We start from the raw sequence: 15,462 nt of genomic DNA, 5'->3' as shown, positions 1-15,462 counted from the left end.
GACTGTACGAGCTAAAGGTGAAATAGTTATATTTTAGATGTAGTTCACATATGTTTGACACGCTATTTCAGGGTGAGCTACCTCCTGATGAAGCACTGAAGGCTATAACAATACTTGAAGGCAAGCTCTTTACACTGAAGGCTGTAACAATACTTGAAGGCAAGCTCTTTACACTGAAGGCTATAACTATACTTGAAGGCAAGCTCTTTACACTGAAGGCTGTAACAATACTTGAAGGCAAGCTCTTTACACTGAAGGCTGTAACAATACTTGAAGGCAAGCTCTTTACACTGAAGGCTATAACAATACTTGAAGGCAACTCTTTACACTGAAGGAAGAGAGAGACAGTGTTGCCAAGGCAAAAGACGGCTCTTGAGTTGACAGAACCTGGTAACAGCCTTTATTGTCATAAAATATCAGACTTCTTGCAATGTTCATAGAGAATGTGCAATTATTTGTTTAGAAGTGGTAAAATATTTTGTTTGTTGAAACACCTGTCTTTATAAGATGCAATGTATAATGAAGTGCACAGTATTTTGTCCAGATCCTGAATTATAAAAAGTAATAACATCGGCCATCTTGTGGTGTTCATTATAGAGTGTACAATGTTATGTTTTGTTGAAAGAATAACTTCTGTTACTTGAATTCAACCTACACTTGTATATGGACAGGCCCGTGTGTATTTTTGTGTGATTTACCATGAAGTAGTTTGGCATACTGAACTAAGTTGTATGCTACTTGATACAAAGGTCAGCTGAGTCCAAGTGAGGAGAGAGTGCAAGTATAATAATCACTTGAAGACTATAAAATTTACCTCTACAAAAAAAACAACCTCTACTCATTAGCCAATATTTGTATCTCCCAAAGAGAGTTGCTCTATAGAGGTTGCACTGTACATTCCTGCAGAGCTTTAAGATGTTATCATCAGCAATGCAAAATTGAATCTTGAAGATAATATGACTAAATCTGATAAAGATAACCAATCTTTCACTTGAATGTTTTATATTTAGATGTTAAAAAATTCTTCAGTTGTAGAAAATCCTCTTCAGATGTATTCCATACCTCATGTTTTTATTTCGATGTAAATGAGATGTGAAACCAAAATTTGTAGTCCTGTTTGGCGCCATATAAACTATACTGTGTTGGTGCGTCGTAAACCCCCCCCCCACCCCCCCAAAAAAAATCTTCAAATGTATTTAAGTTTACTATATATATAAATTCATTGTGCGTGAGAATTACATTCATGATTAATTGTCATGCAATAAAAGTAATTTGCTTATAAATCTTCCATGAAGTTTGGGTCTAACATACCTTTAACAGACGTTTAAAAATCTTAAATGAAATTTAAGAATATTGAAATTAAACTCGTTTACGCCAGTGCATGTTTTGTTGTTTAAGTCTATTAAGAACTTCTGATATGTGAAATATTTTAGATAAAATTTGAAAACTTCCTTGCGTCAAAGAAGTTTTTTAATGCTTGCACACTTTTCATATACTTCCTGCATGTGTTGTTATAGATCCGACAGAGCAGTGACGGTCTGTTGAATTAGATGAAGGAATTACCTACTGGACTGAATGCCGGTGCTTCATATGAACATGTTAAATGATTGCATCAAGGATTTACAAAGGTTAGCACTAATGTTATCATTTATTAATTAAAATATTTTATTTCTTGTATCTACATCAATTACAAACTTTGATTATGATAAAAACATTTACTAGTGATTTATTAGCTCACCTGAGCCAAAGGCTCATGGTGAGCTTTTGTGACCACTCAATGTCCTTCGTGCGTCGTGTGGTCGTCAACATTTTCTAAAAAAATCTTGAAAACCACTGGGCAGAATTACACTAAACATCACAGGAATGATCCTTGGGTGGCCCCTTTCAAAATTGTTTAAAGAATTGAATTCCATGCAGAACTCTGGTTGCCATGGCAACCAAAAGGAAAAACTTTAAAAATCTTCTTGTCCAAAACCACAGATATCTGGTGTGTAGCATCATCTAGTGGTCCTCTACCAAATTATTCAAATTATCCCCCTAGGGTCAAAGATGGCCCCGCCCTGGGGTCACATGGTTTATATAGACTTACATAGGGAAAACTTTGAAAATTTTCTTGTACAAAACCACACAGTCTAGGGCTTTGATATTTGGTATATAGCATCATCTAGTGGTCCTCTACCAAGATTGTTCAAATTATTCCCTTAGGGTCAAATCTGGCCCTGCCTCGGGGGTCCCAAGTTTTACATAGACTTATATAGGAAAAAAAGTTTAAAAATCTTCTTCTCTGAAACCACAACACTTAGACCTTAGATATTTGGGCTGTAGCATTGTCTTATGGTCCTCAACCAAAATTGTTCAAATTGTACCCCTGGGGTGAAAAGAGGTCCTGCTCTTGGGGTCCAAAGTTTTATATAGACTTATATAGGAAAAAACTTTAAAAATCTTTTTGTCTGAAACCATATGACCTAGGCTTTTGATATTTGGTATGATGCATTGTCTAGTAGTCGTCTACCAAAATTGTTCAAATTATGCCCCTGGGGATAAATGAGGCCCCGCCCTGGGGTCACTTAGCTATTATGTGAGTTATATAGGAAAAAATACTTAAAAAATCATCTGATCCTATTTCCAAGACTGTTTAATTATAATTACCTGATGACCCCAAGTAAAATGATGTCACTTTTCTGTGACCTTGACCTACTGACCAACTTTCCTGTTTTTTTTTTTAGATACAGCCTTGAAATTTTGATGACATACACAGTTTTGCACACCAGTCGTAAAACTGAATTTCATTGACCATAAATATGACCTACTGACTTTCTTAATATTTTATCATCAGTTTGACATTTGAAACATGTAGCTCTTATTACTCAGGTGAGCGATCCAGGGTTATCATGACCCTCTTGTTTTCCTTTTTTTAGGCCAATTATCAACCTCACTGTGTCTTTGGAGTTATAAAAGTAGTTGATAGCACCAAGTCCCATAACTCTGACCTTCATTTTGGCCAAAGTATGCCCCCTTTTGGACTTAGAAAATCCTGGTTAAAGGTTTGCGTGCAAGTACATACAGCTATTACTAAAAGGAGTATAGATTTGGAACTTATTTTTTCTTTTTCTTGATCAATTACCAACCTCACTGGATCAAATCCCATAACTCTGACATGTATTTTGGGCATATTATGTCCCCTTTTGTACTTAGAAAATTCTGGTTAAAGTTTTACATGCAAGTTACTATCTCCAAAACTAATGCAGATATTGAATTGAAACTTCACATGTGTCTTTGGGGTTATAAAACTAGTTGATAGCATCAAGTCCCATAACTCTGATATGCATTTTGGTCAAATTATGTCCCCTTTTGAACTTAAAACTCTTCTGACATTTAACATTTTGCGTAATATTTTCCTGCTTCTTGGACAATATTTCGAATAGTCGAGCTTGGCTGTCTTACGGACGGCTCTTGTTCATTAAACACTTAAAGGAACCATCGCTATCTCAAACAGTAATTCCAAGTCAAATAAATTTTTATTTTTGTTGTTGGTTTTGGATTATAACTTCACCTCATTTTATATCTTTTTTCTTTGTCTTGCTTGTTTAAGGTATTAGATCACTAATAGTAATGTTTACAAAATGGCCTTTGCTTGGTATATTCTGAAAGGTAACCGTGTTTTGCACTATTTTGCAATTTTTAAACAACTTTTACTGTGCCGTTTTTTATAAATTTTGTATAACTTAAGGTATCTCCTCAAGCTCAAGTAGAGACAAATTACGAAGTGATAGCCACTATCCAAAACGTTTGCAGAGAACTCATTTTACCATTAACTTTAATAAAAGAAACATGAAACTTTTGGTAAACAATTATAAAACACAAAAATGTCAATATAATTTTTTCTATGGTGCCTCAAGTAAACGGATTTAATGAGACAGGATTCATACCTCAACATTGAAAAAATAAGGTCAAGTGCTGTGTTTCTGTTTTGAATTTTGCTTACTCCATTTAAAAATAACCTTAGGGCAGACATAAAACCTACCTAAATTTCTTCCACAATATATAATCTAAGAGTGGAAGCAAAATAGAGAACTTTCACCACATGTAACTCAATATTTTTAAAGATGTGTAACCCTACCCCTTCTGTTTAAGTAGTAAATTCACTTTGAACACCAAGAAATCGCTTAATAAGATTAATCTTTTTCAATTTTTGTACAAGAAATCAATAATAAGTCTTGAAAGAAGTAAAGACTTACTAGAAAAAAAAGAAAATAAGGAAAAAACAATTTGGCCCCAGTAGGTTTATGGTAGAAATTGAGTACTCTTCAAAAAGGAGGTTCTCTATTAGTAATCTAATACCTTAAATCCTGAATTGTACATTTTGTATTGCTTTATATACATGCTTGATAATGTTTGTTTAATGATGTGTATATACTATATAAACTCAATGTATAGCCCTTGAAACTAGTTGTTACTTCTTACTTACTTGAGTATATTGTTGCACTGCAAGCTTAAATTGTGTGATGCAATAAGGCCACAATTTAGAAATGTTATTTGAGCATACGAAAGAAACAGCAATATTTTCTGGTTTATTCAAAGGTGATCTACAACAATTGGTTCTAAAACTGCCAATGAACTTCGGTAGAAGAGCTGGAGGGGAATGGAGTGAGCAGATTGCAGTACAGTCAAACCTGTCTATAAAGACCACCCTTGGGAGAGCCAGAATGTGGTCTTTATTGGGAGGTGGTCTTTATTCACAGGTTAAAATATACTGTAAATGTTAAAGTGGGAAACAAAACATGTCTTCTTTAGAGGGAGGTGGTCTCTGTTCAGAGGTGGTCTTTAACACCGGTTTGACTGTATACACATCAGAGGGAGTGGAACAGGCAGATTTCAATACATACTACATCAGTGGGAAAAGCACAATGAAGTTCAGCTGTTTCCAGCTTGAAACACATGGTATGATTTGTTTTTAGCTCAACTATTATGAAGTATATGGAGAGCAATCCTGCTTGATTCAAACTTAAAACAATTTTTTCATATCATCACCCAGATCATTCGACACAACATCCATAAATCTGGCATCAATATATTATGAATTATGCCCCATTTTTTTTCTAAGAATTTCAGGTCAATTCATGATGCTATTTTTCTCTACCTTAATTATCACTCAGATAGTTGTTTACTTAATTAGCCATATGATGTGACACATGGTACATTATTCTTGCAGAAATATTTCATGAATCATACCTAGTAAATGATTTGATGTTGTTCCATTTGAAAGCCCGCCTGCTTAGCTCAGTAGAGAGAGCATCGATATACAGATGGATTACAGGGTTGTGAGTTTGATACCTGGGCAGTGCATATCTTGGCTGTGATGATTTGATAAAAGACACTGTGTCTGAAATCATTCATCCTCCACCGCAGATTCATTTGGAGAAGGTGGCAGTTACTTGCGGAGAACAGGTTTGTACTGGTACAGAATCCAGGAACACTCCATGGTTAGATTAACTGGCTGCCAAGTAACTGAAATATTGTTGAAAAAATGGTGTTTATCCCAAACAAATCCACCACTCGATCTTTGTTAATAAATACATTTTATTCAGACTCACAGGAGTCTAGGAGTCGTTAAGGTAGATCTGCACATTTGAATAATCTGAGGTGTTGGTGTAAAGTCATTAAAGAATAAAGACTAGATATGGCAATGAAAATCATTCAATGAATTGATAGCAGTATGTATGTAAATCTATTACAGTGGACTAGATATGGAAATGAAAATTGATAGCAGTATGTATGTAAATCTATTACAATGGCAAGTTTACTTTTCTTCTAAAGTTAAAATACCATTTTTAAACATTTGAGGCATTGAATTAATAAAAAAATGTCATTAAATCAGCTTGAAATGCTTGGATCTCTAATTATGGGCAAAATTATACCTTAAAATCAAGCAACGGTGCCTACGAATTTTAGTTATAGGCCATATTTTCATTTACGACTGCGAGAAGTTTCATTAAAATATTGTGTATTGTAGAAAAAATTGTTTCGATAAAAATGTTACCAAAATTGTTGTATTTTTCCCATTACAAACATTTTCAAGTCAGTCTAGCAAAAAAAAAACAAAAACAAAATGACCAAATTTTTAAATATATTCTGTTTTGGAAAATGAGGTTTTTAATAGATACTACAAAAAATTTGACCTGAATGTGCAGAACTACCGTAAACTCCATAATGGTTTAAATTTTTATCGTAAAAGTTTTCCAAATTCATGTTATGCATGCTTACATGGTTAGAAAAGCACTACTTTAATATTGCACATGAACGTTTTTAACTAGATCATTAAAGGGAGGTAATAAAAACAATTGATTCAATAAAAACATTCTAGTATATTTAGCAATATTCAAACTTTTGACTAACGTGAAAGAAAGTAAATATCAGAAATGGGATTTAACAAGAAATTAATGTATTTATGTTCATAATGGAAAATGTAGCAGCCACATTTTAAACAGAGGCATAATGAGCCTTAAGCATGCCAGTGATAACTTCCTCAGATGTGCCTTATTTCACTATCCAGCACTGCAGTCGTTGAGCATGCTGTCTGCTGTGACAGCTGTTTCTTTATATATTTACACATAAATTAGATTTTGCCATATCAACAAAAACCTTGGTACTCAATGATTTTTGTGATTCATTGTAGAGTTGCCTATTAAAACTAGAAATACAGATTTTATTTAAAGACAGTGAAATTGTAAATTCCCCAAATCGTACCTAGTTAGAAAGGTAATTAAGGTGTCACAGTTCCTAATTTGATATGGTTTTATGGCTAGAGCCAGTTGAAAGGCATAAATTTCAAGAACCTAGGCTTTATTCCTGTTCTGGTTTTCACATTTGTTGAACCTTTTGGCCTAAATGCAAAAAAGATCAATGAAATGTTTCATTTCAGCCAATGTGGACAGCCTAGGAGGTCCTCATCAAGTTTCAGTAGATTCATTCAAGAAAGAAATGGCATAAGCTTTACTTACCGAGTTCTGCTACCTGTAAAAAATGGCGTAAGCTTTACTTACTGTGTTCTGCTACCTGTAAAAAATGGCGTAAGCTTTACTTACCGAGTTCTGCTACCTGTAAAAAATGGCTAAGCTTTACTTACCGTGTTCTGCTACCTGTAAAAAATGGCGTAAGCTTTACTTACCGAGTTCTGCTACCTGTAAAAAATGGCGTAAGCTTTACTTACCGTGTTCTGCTACCTGTAAAAAATGGCGTAAGCTTTACTTACCGTGTTCTGCTACCTGTAAAAAATGGCGTAAGCTTTACTTACCGTGTTCTGCTACCTGTAAAAAATGGTGTAAGCTTTACTTACCGAGTTCTGCTACCTGTAAAAAATGGCGTATGCTTTACTTATTGTGTTCTGTAAAAAACAACAAACAAAAATAAAACATCTCATTTTACAAAAACCCAGAATATTTTTATGCCCATGCATCTAGTACTGATGCGGGAGGCATATAGTGATTTCCTGTCCATTCGTCTGTCTGTCAGTCCGTACAAGGTTAACCAAATGGGACCGTTTCGTCTAGCATCAATAATATGTACTAGAATGACTTGATACTAATTCAGATGTAACCTGTGACCATTCCTCATCTTTAAGACATCACCTGACCTCAATTTGACCTTGACCTTCACCTATTTTGGACTTTGGTTGCTTTGTATGGGCCATCTCTTGGTTAACCAAATGGGACTTTTATTTTAATGAAACTTGGCCTGGATGTTGCTTGGGTGGTCCTCTACCAAAGTTGTTCAAACAGTTACTCTTGGTCACACATAGAGTCCCCTAGAAGTAAATATAGAAGAATCATCAAATGATATCTCCTTCTAATCCAGTGGTCTGATTTAGAAGTAATTTTACACAAATAGTCCTTGTGTTACCCTCTACCAAAATTATTCAAATTATTCTGATTTGTCAAAAAACAGCTGCCAGGGGGAATGGTCACTTTTTCCTATATTTATATAGTAGAAACTTTAAAAATCTTCTTGCGTGAAACTGCTTGCGTGGTTTTTAAATAATTTTACACAAATGATCCTTATGTGACCCTCTACCAAGATCATTCAAATTATTTTGATTCGTCAAGAAACATGGCCGTCAGGGGGCGTGTTCACTTTTCCCTATATGCATATAGTGGAAACATTAAAAATCTTGTTGTGTAAAACTGCTGGCCTGATTCTGAAATAATTTTACACAAATAATCCTTGTGTGACCGTCTACAAAAATTGTTCAGATTATTCTGATTCGTCAAAAAGCATGGCTGTCAGGGGGCTTGGTCACTTTCCCTATATGTATATTGTGGAAACTTAGAAAGCCTTCTTGTATAAAACTGTTAGCCAGATTTTGAAATTATTTCACACAAATTGTCTTTGTGTGACCTTTTAAAAATAATGTTCAAATTTTTCTGATTAGTCAAAAAGCATGGCTGCCATAGGGTGTGGTTACTTTTGATCAACAATTTCTTGTAACAACATCTCCTTCAAAACCACTGAATGGATTTTCATGAAACTTTACACAAATGATTTCTGAGTAACCCTTTTTCAATGTTATTCAAATGGTTCTGATTCATATAACATATGGGTCTTTTTGGTTAAAAATAGGTTTTCAGATATCAGGCTTCATTTTTTTTTCTATGGAGATTTGATATTTGGCCTGTGTCATAAGGATTTGACTTTCTACCATTGTTGTCCAAATTAATGCCCAAAGGTTAAAAATGTCACACCCCTGTGTGTGACATGTACTTACAAAAGGCTTATATATAAGAAACTTAGAATTTTTTTCTCTGAATCCATAAGTAGTTGTTGAAATTATTGCCCTAAGTTCAGAAAAGTGTGTGACATGTATTTAATATAGGCTAACTTTTACTTTAACATAGAAGAAATAACACATATAAACACACTTGAAGCCATGTACACAGGTGAGCACTTAAGAGTCAATGACCCTCTTGTCTAAATTTGTTCTGAATGTATTGAGGCTAATTATGTTTGAAATCATAGAAGGAAAGAGTTGTTTCAAATGAAAATTTAACAGCATGCAAAACATGTATATTACTTATGAAACAAGTGTCAATATACTGATATAAACATGAATTCTTTAATAGGACTGCCCAAAGGGGTCCCACTTCCGGACAGTCAAACGCTTTTAAAATCAAAGTACTGAGAGGACTGATGGGGGCAGTGCTTTGCAGTTTCAAGACTTGATGTAACCCATTCATGTCAGGGAGGTACATACAGGCATTGTGTAATGCATTGGTGTGTGGCAAGAAATGGAGTGGTCACAACTTTTACAGTGAAGAACAATAAACAGAAACAAGTTCTTGTTTCAATAAATTTATAAACTTTGTGTTCTACACACTTCTATGTTTTGTTCAAAAGGTAAAGATAAAAAAAAAATCTAGTCTTGTTTAATAGCAATTGTTCATCGACAAACAAAAACCTTTCATTGCCAGGTTTGATAAAATGTAAAAGCTATACAATGTATTTCAATTTCTTCAATACTTCTGTTTGCACTCTATGTCTTGACATCATGTGTTCTTGACAGTCTAACAAAAAACAGGCATATTAAAAGTTCCATTTTTCAAAGTAATATGCAAGCCCAAATTTAAAAAAAAAAGCTGTGAAAGTGATACAAATGGTGTTGTTGCACATGACGCATCATCTTATTGAGGCAAACATTTGTGCAAAAGTATTTAAGAATCTCTCAATACATAGCTGATTATGGCCAAGACAAGCAAAACAGCACAGAGATTTGACTTTGACCTCAAAGTATTATCTTGAGCTTTAAGCTACCAACTTGGTTCTTGCATCTGACACATAGTATCATTAAGGCAAGTTATTTAAGAATCTCTTGATCTATGGATAAGTTACAGCCCTAATAAACTCAGACAGACGCATGCACAGATGTACACACACCGGACCGCTATTGTGACAACTACGTCAAGCTCACCGCCAGCAGGCTCATCAACAAGAGCTGTCACAGGAGACAGCGCGCTCGACTATTTTGATGCTGGATAGTAAAACTGAGCAAATCTGAGAAAACTGGAGCTGTCTATTGAGTGTTTAATGACTCCAATGGTGGTTGAAGAGTCTGTGTCATAAATATTAATAAGAGAGCTAAAGATAAAGTGTGTCAGAACTCTATATAATTATAATTCTAAGCAAAAAGGGGGCATAATTAATAAAATATTGGTGCAAGAGTTATGTACCTTATGTCATATGATGTGGGCGATGATATGGAACAACTACTTCAAGTTTGAATCAAAAGCATTTCGTAATAACAGTTTTACTGAAATATATTGAAAATGCATCAAAATTAACCTCAAATTCTAAGTAAAGGTAGCATAATTCATGAAAAAATTGGTGCCAGAGTTAAGCACCTTGTGTCATATGATGTGGGTGATGATGCTGAACAGTTGTTTTAAGATCAAAACTTTAACACCTATAATTCTAAGTAAAACGGGGGAATAATTCATAAAATAATTGTACCAGAGTTATGCACCTTGTGTCATATGATGTGGGTGATGACGTTGAACAAAGATTTTAAGTAGGAACCAGATCCATTCAGTAATAATAGAGCGAAAGTGCATCAAAACTTTAACCTGAAATTCTAAGTAAAGAGAGGGAATAACTCATGAAATATTTGTTATATACCTTGATTTTTGACATGGATCATTCATCTGGCTGACACAAAATGAATCTTTAATGCATTTTTCAAAATACCTTATAAGCATTTTAACAATCATAGTTTTCAAAAAGATAACATTCATACAAAGAACAAAATATCTATAAAAAGCTTCACATTAATTAGACATTTCTACAGTTTTCTTACCTTGGAAATTCTAACAAACAGTTTCTTGAAATTTTGCTCATTTATAGAGATCCCAAAAACTAAATACAATCACGAATTAGGACGGTCTGACCAAGTACATAAATATGCCTTTAAGCTTTAAAATGTTCTTAATAGTTGGTGTAAAACAGAAGTAGGCCTAATCTGTTCATAGTTGATTTTACGAATTTAAACAATTAGAGAAAATTAGATTAGATGATATGATAATTATAAAAGATCAAACTGTCGAATTAATTTCCCCCCAAACCAAATAAGTCATAAATTCAAGCAGACGAATAAGTCATGATTTTTTTTCTACCTATTCTATTTCAAGTAAAACACTGTTTTTTGTTGTTGTTGTTGTTTTTATAGTATTAATTTTTATAAATAACATGTCTCTTGAAAATATTTTCTTAGACATGCTTAAAGTATTTCATTTCAGCACTGTATTTTCTGAATTAATATTTTAGAAATAACACCTGCACGGAAAAATATTTTAACAGAATGCGAATCGGGATCTATAGGATGTTGCCGCATATTTATAGATTCGCCTACTGATAAACGGTACTGATCGCCGCAAACTGATAAAGTTTCCCGATAATACACTTCCACAACGGTGTCAAGGCACGGCATAATCTGGTTCCCTGTCCAAGTTTGGTTCCCATTCAAAATGGCTTCCAATGAAAAATCAATAATCTATCGGCTTATCAGTGGCGTTGCAATTCCCTAGTAGTCGCTGTTTTCACACAGAATCAAGAACACATTTTTGGAGCGTATTGAAACTAGTTATTAGGTTTCAGGATATGTCACATGATGAAAACAAATGTCGGTTTCAGAATCGATCACGTGATCAAATCAAGCGTCTTTATATTCTTACGCTTAAGTAGATCTGTTATCATTTATATTTACAATGCATTTTAGTTTTCTTCAGATACTGTTGTTAATATAAAATGTGTAGATCTATTTAATCATATCTGGATCAAAAATATAATTGCAAAACGTCGAATGATTGGTCAATACTTTGGAACTTGTTTTGCTTGTGTTGTCAGGTTGGTCATAAGCTCGACAAGGAAATTGACAGACGGTTTGTTAAATCTGGGGGCACTGCCCCCCAAAATCACCATTTTCAAAGAACTGTTATATAATGTTCATTTTGATGCATTTGCAATAGTGTACAACTGGTGAAATTTCACATAACTAGGTGAAACACAGATTTCAGCAATTGTTTATTTTTATTTCTTTACAAATGTCATTCATTTTCAAAGGGGGGCAATTTTTTCAGAATATTTTAAGTATCCGTTGCATGGGACAGTATGGCAGAACATGTAATGGTGAGGTAAAATATTGGTAAAGATGTGTTCGTTTATCAAATATTTCTGTGTTTTGATGATATACTCCTAACTCTTAAATATGATAAAAGCCTAGTAAGTTTATTAGTATATTATATGTTTATTTTGATGGAATCCATTTTACAAGCTACATATTTGTATTCTTCAGTATGTATGTACATGAATTATTTTTCTTCAGAGGTTGAAGTTGCAAGGAGAGACTGATGGAAAATGACAGTGACTGGACTGAGACAGTGATGATGGTGAAGAACTGTAGAAAAGTTTGGAAAACTTTTAATAGCTAGCAGTCATCGATTCCAGTATTCCAGCCAATGTATCCCTCTCGTAGGTAGCTAAATGATTAAGATACTGTTTGTCAAGTTTTTTTTTTTTTAGACTACTGTTTCAGAATTTCATTTTTTAGCTCGACTATTCAAAGAATAGTCTAGCTATTCTATTCACCCTGGGGTCGGCGTCGGCGTCACACCTTGGTTAAGTTTTTGCATGCAAGTACATACAGCCATCAATTAAAGGCATATAGCTTTGAAACTTATTTTTTCTTTTTCTAGGTCAATTACCAACCTCTCTGGGTCATGTCCCATAACTCTGACATGTATTTTGAGCAAATTATGCCCCCTTTTGGACTTAGAAAATTTTGGTTAAAGTTTTACATGCAAGTTACTATCTCCAAAACTAATGCAGATATTGATTTGAAACTTCACATGTGTCTTCGGGGTTATAAAACTAGTTGATAGCAGCAAGTCCCATAACTCTGACCTTCATTTTGGCAAAATTATGCCCCCTTTTGGACTTAGAAAATTTTGGTTAAAGTTTTACATGCAAGTTACTATCTCCAAAACTAATGCAGATATTGATTTGAAACTTCACATGTGTCTTCGGGGTTATAAAACTAGTTGATAGCAGCAAGTCCCATAACTCTGACTTTCATTTTGGCCAAATTATGCCCCCTTTTGGACTTAGAAAATTCTGGTTAAAGTTTTGCGTGCAAGTACATACAGCTATTTCTAAAAGGCATATAGATTGAAACTTATTTTTCTTTTTCTAGATCAATTACCAACCTCACTGGGTCAAGACCCTTACTCTGACATGTATTTTGAGCAAATTATGCCCCCTTTTAGACTTAGAAAATTTTGGTTAAAGTTTTACATGCAAGTTACTATCTCCAAAACTAATGCAGATATTGATTTGAAACTTCACATGTGTCTTCGGGGTTATAAATCTAGTTGATAGCAGCAAGTCCCATAACTCTGACCTTCATTTTGGCAAAATTATGCCCCCTTTTGGACTTAGAAAATTCTGGTTAAAGTTTTGCGTGCAAGTACATACAGCTATTTCTAAAAGGCATATAGATTTGAAACTTATTTTTTTCTTTTTCTAGATCAATTACCAACCTCACTGGGTCAAGTCCCATAACTCTGACATGTTTTTGAGCAAATTATGCCCCTTTTAGACTTAGAAAATTTGGTTTAAGTTTTACATGCAAGTTATTATCTCCAAAACTAATGCAGATATTGATTTGAAACTTCACATGTGTCTTCGGGGTTATAAAACTAGTTGATAGCAGCAAGTCCCATAACTCTGACCTTCATTTTGGCCAAATTATGTCCCCTTTTGGACTTAGAAAATTCTGGTTAAAGTTTTGCGTGCAAGTACATACAGCTATTTCTAAAAGGCATATAGATTTGAAACTTATTTTTTCTTTTTCTTGATCAATTACCAACCTCACTGGGTCAAGACCCATAACTCTGACATGTATTTTGAGCAAATTATGCCCCCTTTTAGACTTAGAAAATTTTGGTTAAAGTTTTACATACAAGTTACTATCTCCAAAACTAATGCAGATATTGATTTGAAACTTCACATGTGTCTTCGGGGTTATAAATCTAGTTGATAGCAGCAAGTCCCATAACTCTGACCTTCATTTTGGCAAAATTATGCCCCCTTTTGGACTTAGAAAATTCTGGTTAAAGTTTTGCGTGCAAGTACATACAGCTATTTCTAAAAGGCATATAGATTTGAAACTTATTTTTTTCTTTTTCTAGATCAATTACCAACCTCACTGGGTCAAGTCCCATAACTCTGACATGTTTTTTGAGCAAATTATGCCCCCTTTTAGACTTAGAAAATTTTGGTTTAAGTTTTACATGCAAGTTATTATCTCCAAAACTAATGCAGATATTGATTTGAAACTTCACATGTGTCTTCGGGGTTATAAAACTAGTTGATAGCAGCAAGTCCCATAACTCTGACCTTCATTTTGGCCAAATTATGTCCCCTTTTGGACTTAGAAAATTCTGGTTAAAGTTTTGCGTGCAAGTACATACAGCTATTTCTAAAAGGCATATAGATTTGAAACTTATTTTTTCTTTTTCTTGATCAATTACCAACCTCACTGGGTCAAGACCCATAACTCTGACATGTATTTTGAGCAAATTATGCCCCCTTTTAGACTTAGAAAATTTTGGTTAAAGTTTTACATACAAGTTACTATCTCCAAAACTAATGCAGATATTGATTTGAAACTTCACATGTGTCTTCGGGGTTATAAATCTAGTTGATAGCAGCAAGTCCCATAACTCTGACCTTCATTTTGGCAAAATTATGCCCCCATTTGGACTTAGAAAATTCTGGTTAAAGTTTTGCCTGCAAGTACATACAGCTATTTCTAAAAGGCATATAGATTTGAAACTTATTTTTTTCTTTTTCTAGATCAATTACCAACCTCACTGGGTCAAGTCCCATAACTCTGGCATGTATTTTGGGCAAAGTATGCCCCCTTTTGGACTTAGAAAATTCTGGTTAAAGTTTTACATGCAAGTTACTATCTCCAGAACTAAAGCAGATATTGAATTGAAACTTCACAATCATGTGCCTTCGGGGTTATAAAACTAGTTGATATCAGCAACTCCCATAACTCTGATATGCATTTTAGTCAAATTATGCCCCCTTTTAGACTTAGAAAATTTTGGTTAAAGTTTTACATGCAAGTTATTATCTCCAAAACTGATGCAGATATTGATTTGAAACTTCACATGTGTCTTCGGGGTTATAAAACTAGTTGATAGCAGCAAGTCCCATAACTCTGACCTTCATTTTGGCCAAATTATGTCCCCTTTTGGACTTAGCAAATTCTGGTTAAAGTTTTGCGTGCAAGTACATACAGCTATTACTAAAAGGCATATAGATTTGAAACTTATTTTTTCTTTTTCTAGATCAATTACCAACCTCACTGGGTCAAGTCCCATAACTCTGGCATGTATTTTGGGCAAATTA

The 15,462-nt window shown here is 34.1% G+C and overlaps 1 long non-coding RNA gene across 4 annotated transcripts in view; it reads left to right on the top strand.

Annotated features, from left to right (window-relative positions):
• The window catches only part of LOC123539078 (uncharacterized), a 36,101-nt gene that overhangs the window by 12,571 nt on the left and 8,068 nt on the right, over nt 1–15,462 (top strand). For 3 of the 4 annotated variants that reach the window (XR_008368402.1, XR_008368401.1, XR_008368399.1), the window contains 4 exons: nt 72–390; nt 1,518–1,628; nt 4,582–4,941; nt 12,368–12,513. This is a non-coding gene — a long non-coding RNA (uncharacterized LOC123539078). Of the gene's footprint in view, nt 1–71; nt 391–1,517; nt 1,629–4,581; nt 4,942–12,367; nt 12,518–15,462 lie in introns of all 4 variants that reach the window. The other variant, XR_008368400.1, reaches the window with a different exon arrangement.

Source organism: Mercenaria mercenaria, chromosome 18 (assembly GCF_021730395.1).
Source record: "Mercenaria mercenaria strain notata chromosome 18, MADL_Memer_1, whole genome shotgun sequence".
NCBI lineage: Eukaryota > Metazoa > Mollusca > Bivalvia > Venerida > Veneridae > Mercenaria > Mercenaria mercenaria.
This window is presented reverse-complemented; position numbering and strand designations above follow the sequence as displayed.